We start from the raw sequence: 12,279 nt of genomic DNA, 5'->3' as shown, positions 1-12,279 counted from the left end.
TTCTATCTGAACACCCTCCCTCTGGAGCTCAACAGGTAATAACCCAGAAGGCTGTTCTATCTGAACACCCTCCCTCTGGAGCTCAACAGGTAATAACCCAGAAGGCTGTTCTATCTGAACACCCTCCCTCTGGATCTCAACAGGTAATAACCCAGAAGGCTGTTCTATCTGAACACCCTCCCTCTGGAGCTCAACAGGTAATAACCCAGAAGGCTGTTCTATCTGAACACCCTCCCTCTTGATAAACCAATTGGAATCTGTCTAACAGGAGCTCAATCAGATTGGCTGACATGATAAGCACTTGGCCTCCAGGACTATCAATTACCCAATTTGGCAATTACAACCAATTAACTGGTTCTACAATGTAAAAGGCCATTTCCACATCCATTTGGTACATTCATCTTAATCACACTTAATGATATTTCAACACCGTGGAACAATCATTTTCTCTTATTAAATGTTCTTCTGACTCCAAAGCGTGGAGCGGAAGCCACGTAGCACTATGCGTACTGAGGCAAACCGGCTCCTAATGACAGAGACGTAGGACGCAGACACACGGGTCTCCGACATAAACCGGGAAACGTGGAACAAAGGAAACCAGACAGTGAATTAAATAAACGTAACTTCTATCTCGTGAGTCTTGCGAACGTTCATGTGCACTATAAACATCGCGCCCACTCAGAGCAAGGGGAAAGAAATAGTTGGTTATAAAAAGAATGAAACGCTAGTAATTATTGAAGTATATTAGATGGAATATTAGATTTACTAACATGCATTTAAACGTGTGAAAGCAACAGCCAACGTTTCAACAATATATTATTTTTTAAATCACTCTCCACTGGCGGGAGTTTGGGGGGAGAAGGTGAAGAGCCGCTCATGGTGCGTCTTTCTCCACTGTAATTTAACAACACATTTCAAATACAAGCTTCATAATTAAACGATCAATGTCAAGCAATTGTTACGTACCAAAAGACCAGTTGTCTTATGCTAGTAAGTGTTGCCCCATTGCTGGTGAGCTTGAAAAGGAAACAGTTCATATTGTTGATCACCAATGTTTTGGGGAGAAGCTGCATATTTATTACGGCGTTCCTCTCTCCCTACAATTTGACGTTTGTGCTGCAGCCGATCCTATAGGTCGACAGCAAATCACCAATCTGTGATTGGAAACAGAGGCCAAATGAAACAACAAGTTGAAGCAGTACAATGTGCAGGGTGTACAGTTCCACCTCCGTTCTGTTAGACTTGTAGATGGTCAGGGAGGAAGTGGACGGACTCTTCGTTATCCAACGTTACTTTCCCAGTGAAATACATGACCGTTCTGTTAGACTTGTAGATGGTCAGGGAGGAAGTGAACGGACTCTTCGTTAACCAACGTTACTTTCCCAGTGAAATACATGACCGTTCTGTTAGACTTCTAGATGGTCAGGGAGGAAGTGGACGGACTCTTCGTTAACCAACGTTACTTTCCCAGGGAAATACATGACCGTTCTGTTAGACTTCTAGATGGTCAGGGAGGAAGTGGACGGACTCTTCGTTAACCAACGTTACTTTCCCAGGGAAATACATGACCGTTCTGTTAGACTTGTAGATGGTCAGGGAGGAAGTGGACGGACTCTTCGTTATCCAACGTTACTTTCCCAGTGAAATACATGACCGTTCTGTTAGACTTGTAGATGGTCAGGGAGGAAGTGAACGGACTCTTCGTTAACCAACGTTACTTTCCCAGTGAAATACATGACCGTTCTGTTAGACTTCTAGATGGTCAGGGAGGAAGTGGACGGACTCTTCGTTAACCAACGTTACTTTCCCAGGGAAATACATGACCGTTCTGTTAGACTTCTAGATGGTCAGGGAGGAAGTGGACGGACTCTTCGTTAACCAACGTTACTTTCCCAGGGAAATACATGACCGTTCTGTTAGACTTGTAGATGGTCAGGGAGGAAGTGGACGGACTCTTCGTTATCCAACGTTACTTTCCCAGTGAAATACATGACCGTTCTGTTAGACTTGTAGATGGTCAGGGAGGAAGTGGACGGACTCTTCGTTAACCAACGTTACTTTCCCAGTGAAATACATGACCGTTCTGTTAGACTTGTAGATGGTCAGGGAGGAAGTGGACGGACTCTTCGTTAACCAACGTTACTTTCCCAGGGAAATACATGACCGTTCTGTTAGACTTGTAGATGGTCAGGGAGGAAGTGGACGGACTCTTCGTTATCCAACGTTACTTTCCCAGTGAAATACATGACCGTTCTGTTAGACTTGTAGATGGTCAGGGAGGAAGTGGACGGACTCTTCGTTATCCAACGTTACTTTCCCAGTGAAATACATGACCGTTCTGTTAGACTTCTAGATGGTCAGGGAGGAAGTGGACGGACTCTTCGTTATCCAACGTTACTTTCCCAGTGAAATACATGACCGTTCTGTTAGACTTGTAGATGGTCAGGGAGGAAGTGGACGGACTCTTCGTTAACCAACGTTACTTTCCCAGTGAAATACATGACCGTTCTGTTAGACTTCTAGATGGTCAGGGAGGAAGTGGACGGACTCTTCGTTAACCAAAGTTACTTTCCCAGTGAAATACATGACCGTTCTGTTAGACTTGTAGATGGTCAGGGAGGAAGTGGACGGACTCTTCGTTAACCAACGTTACTTTCCCAGGGAAATACATGACCGTTCTGTTAGACTTGTAGATGGTCAGGGAGGAAGTGGACGGACTCTTCGTTAACCAACGTTACTTTCCCAGTGAAATACATGACATGCAGATGAAAGTAAAGACTTCCTGTTTCTGTCTTTTCACAATACATTTGTTAGCCTAATGGTCATTCCTGCTAATGCTAATTATCCTATCTAGCCTAATGGTCAGTCCTGTTAATGGGTCATTATCCTATCTAGCCTAATGGTCATTCCTGCTAATGCTAATTATCCTATCTAGCCTAATGGTCAGTCCTGCTAATGGGTCCGTATCCTATCCTAATGCGTTTAAAACATCTCTCATGTGTTAGGCTACCAAAAGGCCTAAACTCTGTGTTGTTTTGTTTCCCGGTGCACCACCCGGACATTACAACAGTATACAGAGCCTTCAGGAAGTATTCAAGCCACTTGATTTATCCACATTTTGTTGTTACAGCCTGAATTCAAAATGGATTAAATCAACAAAAAAATCTCACAAAATAATACCCCATAATGACTAAGTGAAAACATAGATAGAAATGTTTTTCAAATTTATTGAAAATGAAATACAGAAATATACGATTTGCATAAGTAATTCGCATTGGGTGGCAGGTAGCCTAGTGGTTAGAGAGTTGGGTCAGTTTCCGAAAGGTTGCTGGATCGAATCTTCTGGCTGACAAGGTACAAATCTGTCGTTCTACCCCTGAACAAGGCAGTTAACCCTCTGTTCCCCGGTAGGCCGTCATTGTAAATAAGAATTTGTTCTTTAACTGACTTGCCTAGTTAAATAAAGGTTAACCTGATGAGGACAGAGGGCGCTGTTTTCACTTTGGGGGAAAATCGTGCACAATTTAAACGGCCTCGTACTCAATTCTTGCTCGTACAATATGCATATTATTATTACTATTGGATAGAAAACACTCTCTAGTTTCTAAAACCGTTTGAATTTTGTCTGTGGGTAAAACAGAACTCATTTGGCAGCACACTTTCTGACCAGGAAGTGGAAAGTCTGAAATCGATGTTCTGTTCAAGGACCTGCCTATAAATGGGCATGATACGTATGACTATACGTGCACGTCATACACCTTCCCCCGGATGTCAAGAGGAAGTGAGAGGAGAAATGAGTTGATTATCTCGGTCTGAAATGGAAAGAAACCTCTTGGAACGACGTGTCTTCCATTTTCTGTTTTCTGCAAGGCGCATGGAGGGACCTGTTATTGCCTTCTGAAAAACTGTCGTTATAGGCGACTACTATCTCCGGCTTTGATTTTATTTGATACATGTCACAATATCATCGTAAAGTATGTTTTTTCAATATAGTTTTATTAGATTATTTAAAATTTTTCGGGACGTTAGGCGTGTTGCTTTGTCTGCATATGTTCAGGAAGGATAGCTTCGCGCCACTTGGCCAGTGTGCTTGCTAATTCAAGAGGGAAAAACGACGTTCTGATACCAAACAAAGACGGTTCTGGACAAAGGACCCCTTGTACAACATTGTGATGGAAGATCACCAAAAGTAGGAACCATTTTGTGATGCTATTACATATATCTGTCGAACTGTGTACTAGTAGCTTTGCGCTCAGGTTTTGGGCATTCCCTTACCATAACTAAGTCTTATGTCGTAATGAAGATATTTTTAGAATTCTAACACTGCGATTGCATTAAGAACTAATGGATCTATCGTTTCCTATACAACATGTATTTTTTTGTAATGTTTATGAATAGCTATTTGGTCAGAATAGGTGAGAGTCTAATAGAAATATCCGCACATTCTGGGAAAAAGATTCTACGTTAGCACATTGTATAACCACTGATTTCAGCTCTAAATATGCACATTTTCGAACAAAACATAAGTGTATGTATAACCTGATGTTCTAGGACTGTCATCTGAGGAAGGTTTATGAAGGTTAGTGAAATTTAATATCTTTTGCTGGTTTATTCGCTAACGCTAACGTGCCTATTGCTATCGCTAACGTGCCTTGATGAATGAATGCGGTAGTGTGGTAGGCTATTGTAGTAAGCTAATATAATGCTATATTGTGTTTTCGCTGTAAAACACTTAAAAAATCGGAAATATTGGCTGGATTCACAAGATGTTTGTCTTTAATTTGCTGTACACCATCGATTTTTCAGAAATGTTTTATGATGAGTATTTAGGTAATTCACGTTGGACTCTATAATTACTCTGGCTGCTTCGGTGCTATTTTTGACGGTAGCTGTGATGGTAGCTGAAATGTAAAACTGATTTATACCTCAAATATGCACATTTTTCGAACAAAACATCGATTTATTGTGTAACATGTTATAGGACTGTCATCTGATGAAGTTGTTTCTAGGTTAGTTTGGTTGGATCTTGGTTAGTTATGTTGGTTTTGTGCATGCTACCTGTGCTGTGAAAAATGTCTGTCTTTTTTTGTATTTGGTGGTGAGCTAACATAAATATACGTGGTGTTTTCGCTGTAAAACATTTTAAAAAACGGACATGTTGGCTGGATTCACAAGATGTGTATCTTTCATTTGCTGTATTGGACTTGTTAATGTGTGAAAGTTAAATATTTCAAAAAAATATTTTTTGAATTTCGCGCTCTGGCTTTTCAGTGGAATGTGGGAGGAGTTCCGCTAGCGGAACCCCAGAGTCAGACAGGTTAAATAAATAAAAGTATTCACACACAATACTTTGTGGAAACACCTTTTACAGCGATTGCAGCATTCAGTTGTCTTGGGTATGTCTGTATCAGCATTTGGGGATTTTCTCCCATTCTTCCTTGCAGATTTGAAGTTAGATGGGGAGTGGCGATGAACAGCAATCTTCAAGTCTTTCCACAGATTTTCCAAATGGGATTCAAGTCTGGGCTTTGGCAGGACCACTCAAGGACTTTCACGTTCTTGATCTGAAGCTTTGCTTTGGCTGTATGCAGAATGAAGTAGAATGGCGCCGCCTGACGTTTTACGTGCTCCAGCTGTGCTATTTTGTTCGTTTTTTTTGCGTTGTTTGTAACTTATTTTTTAACATATTTTGTACATAATGTTGCTGCTACCGTCTCTTATGACCGAACTTCTAGACATCAGAACACACGATTACTCACCTCGAAATGGAAGAAGCTTTTGCCTTTAACGAATCCTACGAGTCCGACACAAAGGACATACTGCTTTCCCAGGAACAGACCCAAATCCCAGTCATTTGCTAGAAGAAAATACGGAGAAAAAGGGGGCGGAGATCGGGCTGAGAATTCGTAGGTAAGCGAATAAACCCCCACTGCCATCCGTTCTATTGGCCAACGTGCAATCATTGAAAAATAAAATCGATGACCTACAATTTTTATTTTACCTTTATTTAACTAGGCAAGTCAGTTAAGAACAAATTCTTATTTTCAATGACGGCCTACTGGAGAACAGTGGGTTAACTGCCTTGTTCAGGGGCAGAACGACAGATTTTCACCTTGTCAGCTCGGGGGATTCGATCTTGAGAGCTGCTGCTTTCAAAGAGGGGGACTCTAACCCAGAAGCGTATAAGACATCCCACTATACCCTCCGACAAACCATCAAGCAGGCAAATCGTCAATACAGGACTAAGATTGAATCGAACCACACTGGCTCCGATGCTCGTCGGCTGTGGCAGGGCTTCAAATTATTACAGACTACAAAGGGTAGCACAGACGCAAGCTGCACAGTGACACGAGCCTACCAGACGAGCTAAACTACTTCAATGCTCGCTTCAAGGCAAGTAACACTGAAACATGCATGAGAGCATCAGCTGTTCTGGACGACTGTGTGATCACGCTCTCCGTAGCCGATGTGAGTAAAACCTTTAAACAGGTCAACATCCACAAGGTCGCAGGGCCAGACGGATTACCAGGACGTGTACTCCGAGCATGCGCTGACCAACTGGCAAGTGTCTTCACTGACATGTCCAACCTGTCCCTGTCTGAGTCTGTAATACCAACATGTTTCAAGCAGACCACCATAGTCCCTGTGCCCAAGAACACTAAGGTAATCTGCCTAAATGACTACTGACCCGTAGCACTCACGTCTGTAGCCATGAAGTGCTTTGAAAGGCTGGTCATGGCTCACATCAACACCATTATCCCAGAAACCCTAGACCCACTCCAATTTGCATACCGCCCTAACAGATCCACAGACGATGCAATCTCTATTGCACTCCACACTGCCCTTTCCCACCTGGACAAAAGTGAGAATGCTATTCATTGACTACAGCTCAGCGTTCAACATCATAGTGCCCTCAAAGCTCATCACTAAGCTAAGGATCCTGGGACTAAACACCTCCCTCTGCAACTGGATCCTGGACTTCCTGACGGGCCGCCCCCAGGTAGTGAGGGTAGGTAACGACACATCCGCCATGCTGCTCCTCAACACAGGGGCCCCTCAGGGGTGCGTGCTCAGTTCCCTCCTGTACTCCCTGTTCACTCATGACTGCACAGCCAGGCACGACTCCAACACCATTATTAAGTTTGCCGATGACACAACAGTGGTAGGCCTGATCACCGACAACGATGAGACAGCCTATAGGGAGGAGGTCAGAGACCTGACAACGATGAGACAGCCTATAGGGAGGAGGACAGAGACCTGACAACGATGAGTCAGCCTATAGGGAGGAGGTCAGAGACCTGGCCGTGTGGTGCCAGTGTAACGGATGTGAAATGGCTAGCTAGTTAGCGGGTACGCGCTAGTAGCATTTCACTCAGTTACGTCACTTGCTCTGAAACCTAGAAGTACATTTACATTTACATTTAAGTCATTTAGCAGACGCTCTTATCCAGAGCGACTTACAAATTGGTGCATTCACCTTATGATATCCAGTGGAACAACCACTTTACAATAGTGCATCTAAGTAGTGTTGCACCTTGCTCTGCAAGGGCCGCGGCTTTTGTGGAGCGATGGGTAACGACGCTTCGTGGGTGACTGTTGTTGATGTGTGCAGAGGGTCCCTGGTTCGCGCCCGTGTCGGGCGAGGGGACTGTTTAAAGTTATACTGTTACATTGATGCTGTTGACCCGGATCACTGGTTGCTGCGGAAAATGAGGAGGGTGAAAGGGGGGTGAGTGTAACGGATGTGAAATGGCTAGCTAGTTAGCGGGTACGCGCTAGTAGCATTTCACTCAGTTACGTCACTTGCTCTGAAACCTAGAAGTAGTGTTGCACCTTGCTCTGCAAGGGCCGTGGCCTTTGTGGAGCGATGGGTAACGATGCTTCGTGGGCGACCGTTGTTGATGTGTGCAGAGGGTCCCTGGTTCGCGCCCGTGTCGGGGCGAGGGGACAACGTAAAGTTATACTGTTACACCAGGACAACAACCTCTCCCTCAACGAGTCTTTCACATACATTTTAAAAACTCCATGTGTGCTGTCAAGTGCCTTTTTCTCAGGAGTGGCTTCCGTCTTGCCACTCTCCCATAAAGCCCAGATTGGTGATTCTGTAGAGACTTGTGCTTCTGGTAGGTTCTCCCATCTCAGCCAAAGAACTCTGTAGTTCTGTCAGAGTGGTCATTGGGTTCTTGGTTACCTCCCAAGGTCCAAGGTCCTTCTTGCCCGGTTGCTCAGTTTGGTCTGGACGTCCAGCCTCTAGGCAGAGTCTGGGTAGTTCCATATATTTTATGTCATTTCCCAATAATGGAGTCCACTGTGCTCTTGGTAAATGTTCAACAGTCTATAAATCGTTTTATACTCTTCCCCAGGATATACAATTATATCTCAAAGATCTAGAGACAGGGACTTCATGGGACTTCACCTCAGATAAAAACCTTAGGGATCAGCGGGGGGACTGTGAAGCAACACAAACATAGGCATAGACACATGCATACATACACACACATATAATAACATACACACTACACACACACACATGATACAAATGGATTTAGTACTGTAGATATGTAGTAGTGGTGGAGTAGGGGCCTGAGGGCACACAGTGTGTTGTGAAATATGTGAATCTATTGTAATGTTTTTAAAATTGTATAAACTGCCCTTAATTTTGCTGGACCCCAGGAAGAGTAGCTGCTGCCTTGGCAGGAACTAATGGGGATCCATAATAAACCCCAGGAAGAGTAGCTGCTGCCTTGGCAGGAACTAATGGGGATCCATAATAAACCCCAGGAAGAGTAGCTTCCAGGAAGTTCTCTCCTCCCTTCCCCTCTCCTCTCCTCTCCTCCCTCCTCTCCTCCCCCAGCCTCACCTCCCTGGGGAGTAACAGTAGAAGCCCTCTCCCTCCCCCCTCTCCTCCCTTCCCCTCTCCTCTCCTCCCTCCTCTCCCTCCCCCAGCCTCACCTCCCTGGGGAGTAACAGAAGAAGTTCTCTCCCTCCCTTCTCCTCTCCCCCCTCCCCCTTCTCGTATCACCCTCCAACCCCATCAAATCTCTCCTCCTCCTCCTCTCTTTCCCCAGCACCAGTACAGAGAAAGGCAAAGAGTTGTGAAGTAGTCAAAACACACACACACACACACACACACACACACACACACACACACACACACACACACACACACACACACACACACACACACACACACACACACACACACACACACACACACACACACACACACGTAGCGACCACAGGAGTCTGAGGCCTGTTTTAATAAGTAGTTTATTCATACAGGTTAAATTGATATAGTGATAAACCAGTGAGGAGCAAACGGAAGGCAACACGTGGAGGCTAAAGCCTGTGTCTTGTTATAAACCATGTAACATGTTATAACTGTTCTCAAGCCTGTGTCTTGTTATAAAACATGTAACATGTTATAACTGTTCTCAAGCCTGTGTCTTGTTATAAACCATATAACATGTTATAACTGTTCTCAAGCCTGTGTCTTGTTATAAAACATACGACATGTTATAACTGTTCTCAAGCCTGTGTCTTGTTCTATAACATATGACATGTTATAACTGTTCTCAAGCCTGTGTCTTGTTCTATAACATATGACATGTTATAACTGTTCTCAAGCCTGTGTCTTGTTATAAAACATATGACATGTTATAACTGTTCTCAAGCCTGTGTCTTGTTCTATAACATATAACATGTTATAACTGTTCTCAAGCCTGTGTCTTGTTATAAACCATATAACATGTTACAACTGTTCTCAAGCCTGTGTCTTGTTCTATAACATATAACATGTTATAACTGTTCTCAAGCCTGTGTCTTGTTATAAACCATATAACATGTTATAACTGTTCTCAAGCCTGTGTCTTGTTCTATAACATATGACATGTTATAACTGTTCTCAAGCCTGTGTCTTGTTCTATAACATAACATGTTACAACTGTTCTCAAGCCTGTGTCTTGTTATAAAACATGTTATAACTGTTCTCAAGCCTGTGTCTTGTTCTATAACATAACATGTTACAACTTTATTCAAGCCTGTGTCTTGTTATAAAACATATAACATGTTATAACTGTTCTCAAGCCTGTGTCTTGTTCTATAACATATGACATGTTATAACTGTTCTCAAGCCTGTGTCTTGTTATAAAACATATGACATGTTATAACTGTTCTCAAGCCTGTGTCTTGTTCTATAACATATAACATGTTATAACTGTTCTCAAGCCTGTGTCTTGTTATAAACCATATAACATGTTATAACTGTTCTCAAGCCTGTGTCTTGTTCTATAACATATGACATGTTATAACTGTTCTCAAGCCTGTGTCTTGTTCTATAACATAACATGTTACAACTGTTCTCAAGCCTGTGTCTTGTTATAAAACATGTTATAACTGTTCTCAAGCCTGTGTCTTGTTCTATAACATAACATGTTACAACTTTATTCAAGCCTGTGTCTTGTTATAAAACATATAACATGTTATAACTGTTCTCAAGCCTGTGTCTTGTTATAAACCATATAACATGTTATAACTGTTCTCAAGCCTGTGTCTTGTTCTATAACATAACATGTTACAACTTTATTCAAGCCTGTGTCTTGTTATAAAACATTTAACATGTTATAACTGTTCTCAAGCCTGTGTCTTGTTATAAAACATATGACATGTTATAACTGTTCTCAAGCCTGTGACTTGTTCTATAACATGTTATAACTGTTCTCAAGCCTGTGTCTTGTTATAAAACATTTAACATGTTATAACTGTTCTCAAGCCTGTGTCTTGTTATAAACCATATAACATGTTATAACTGTTCTCAAGCCTGTGTCTTGTTATAAACCATATAACATGTTATAACTGTTCTCAAGCCTGTGTCTTGTTCTATAACATAACATGTTACAACTTTATTCAAGCCTGTGTCTTGTTATAAAACATTTAACATGTTATAACTGTTCTCAAGCCTGTGTCTTGTTATAAAACATATGACATGTTATAACTGTTCTCAAGCCTGTGACTTGTTCTATAACATGTTATAACTGTTCTCAAGCCTGTGTCTTGTTATAAAACATATGACATGTTATAACTGTTCTCAAGCCTGTGACTTGTTCTATAACATGTTATAACTGTTCTATGTCTGTCTCAGACATGGGCTGTGTTCTAAATGGAACCCTATTCCCTATATGATGCACTACCAGGGTCCATAGGGTGCGTACTCAAAGTACTGTACTACGTAGGGAATAAGGTGCAGTTTGACCAGGGTCTATAGGGGGCGTACTCAAAGTAGTGTACTACGTAGGGAATAAGGTGCAGTTTGACCAGGGTCTATAGGGGGCGTACTCAAAGTAGTGTACTACGTAGGGAATAGGGTGCAGTTTGACCAGGGTCTATAGGGGGCGTACTCAAAGTGCTGTAGTATGTAGGGAATAGGGTGCAGTTTGGCCAGGGTTCATAGGGGGCGTACTCAAAGTACTGCACTACGTAGGGAATAGGGTGCAGTTTGGAAGCAGTCATGATGGTATAACTGTGAGTGAGGAGTGACTGTGTGACAATATAAAACGTGAATATAATATACTGTTATAAAATATAATAAATAAAATAAAATCTTTCTGTCCACTGGGCGTGCAAGGCTGTGTGATGTCACCGTCCGTTTAAAACCTTTCTGTCCATAGACGTGCAAGGCTGTGTGATGTCACCGTCCGTTTAAAACCTTTCTGTCCATAGACGTGCAAGGCTGCGTGATGTCACCGTCTGTTTAAAATCTTTCTGTCCACTGGACGTGCAAGGCTGAGTGATGTCACCGTCCGTTTAAAACCTTTCTGTCCACTGGGCGTGCAAGGCTGAGTGATGTCACCGTCCGTTTAAAACCTTTCTGTCCATAGACGTGCAAGGCTGCGTGATGTCACCGTTCGTTTAAAACCTTTCTGTCCACTTGGCGTGCAAGGCTGCGTGATGTCACCGTCTGTTTAAAACCTTTCTGTCCATAGACGTGCAAGGCTGAGTGATGTCACCGTCTGTTTAAAACCTTTCTGTCCATAGATGTGCAAGGCTGAGTGATGTCACCGTCCGTTTAAAACCTTTCTGTCCATAGACGTGCAAGGCTGAGTGAATCGCAGTCCGTTTAAAACCTTTCTGTCCACTGGGCGTGCATGGCTGCGTGATGACGCTGTTTATTGATTGGTCTACCTTCCCTCCATACTTGCCTGTTAATATTGATTGTGAAATATTCAAGAGAGACTGTTCTCAAGGCCTTTCATCAAGAAATACATTAAATGAGTCCCAAAT

General features: G+C 42.7%; 1 long non-coding RNA gene across 1 annotated transcript; it reads right to left on the bottom strand.

Annotated features, from left to right (window-relative positions):
* Positions 1 to 9,252: 9,252 nt before the first annotated feature.
* Positions 9,253 to 12,108, bottom strand: LOC129831728 (uncharacterized). Its single transcript, XR_008755804.1, has 2 exons — positions 11,810 to 12,108; positions 9,253 to 11,704 (listed from the first exon to the last, which is right to left on the bottom strand). It is a non-coding gene; the product is annotated as an uncharacterized LOC129831728 (long non-coding RNA).
* Between the last annotated feature and the right edge of the window lie 171 nt (positions 12,109 to 12,279).

The sequence above is a fragment of the Salvelinus fontinalis genome, chromosome 33 (assembly GCF_029448725.1).
Source record: "Salvelinus fontinalis isolate EN_2023a chromosome 33, ASM2944872v1, whole genome shotgun sequence".
Lineage (NCBI taxonomy): Eukaryota > Metazoa > Chordata > Actinopteri > Salmoniformes > Salmonidae > Salvelinus > Salvelinus fontinalis.
Note: the sequence above shows the minus strand (reverse complement) of the source record. Positions and strands in the feature narration are given on the sequence as shown.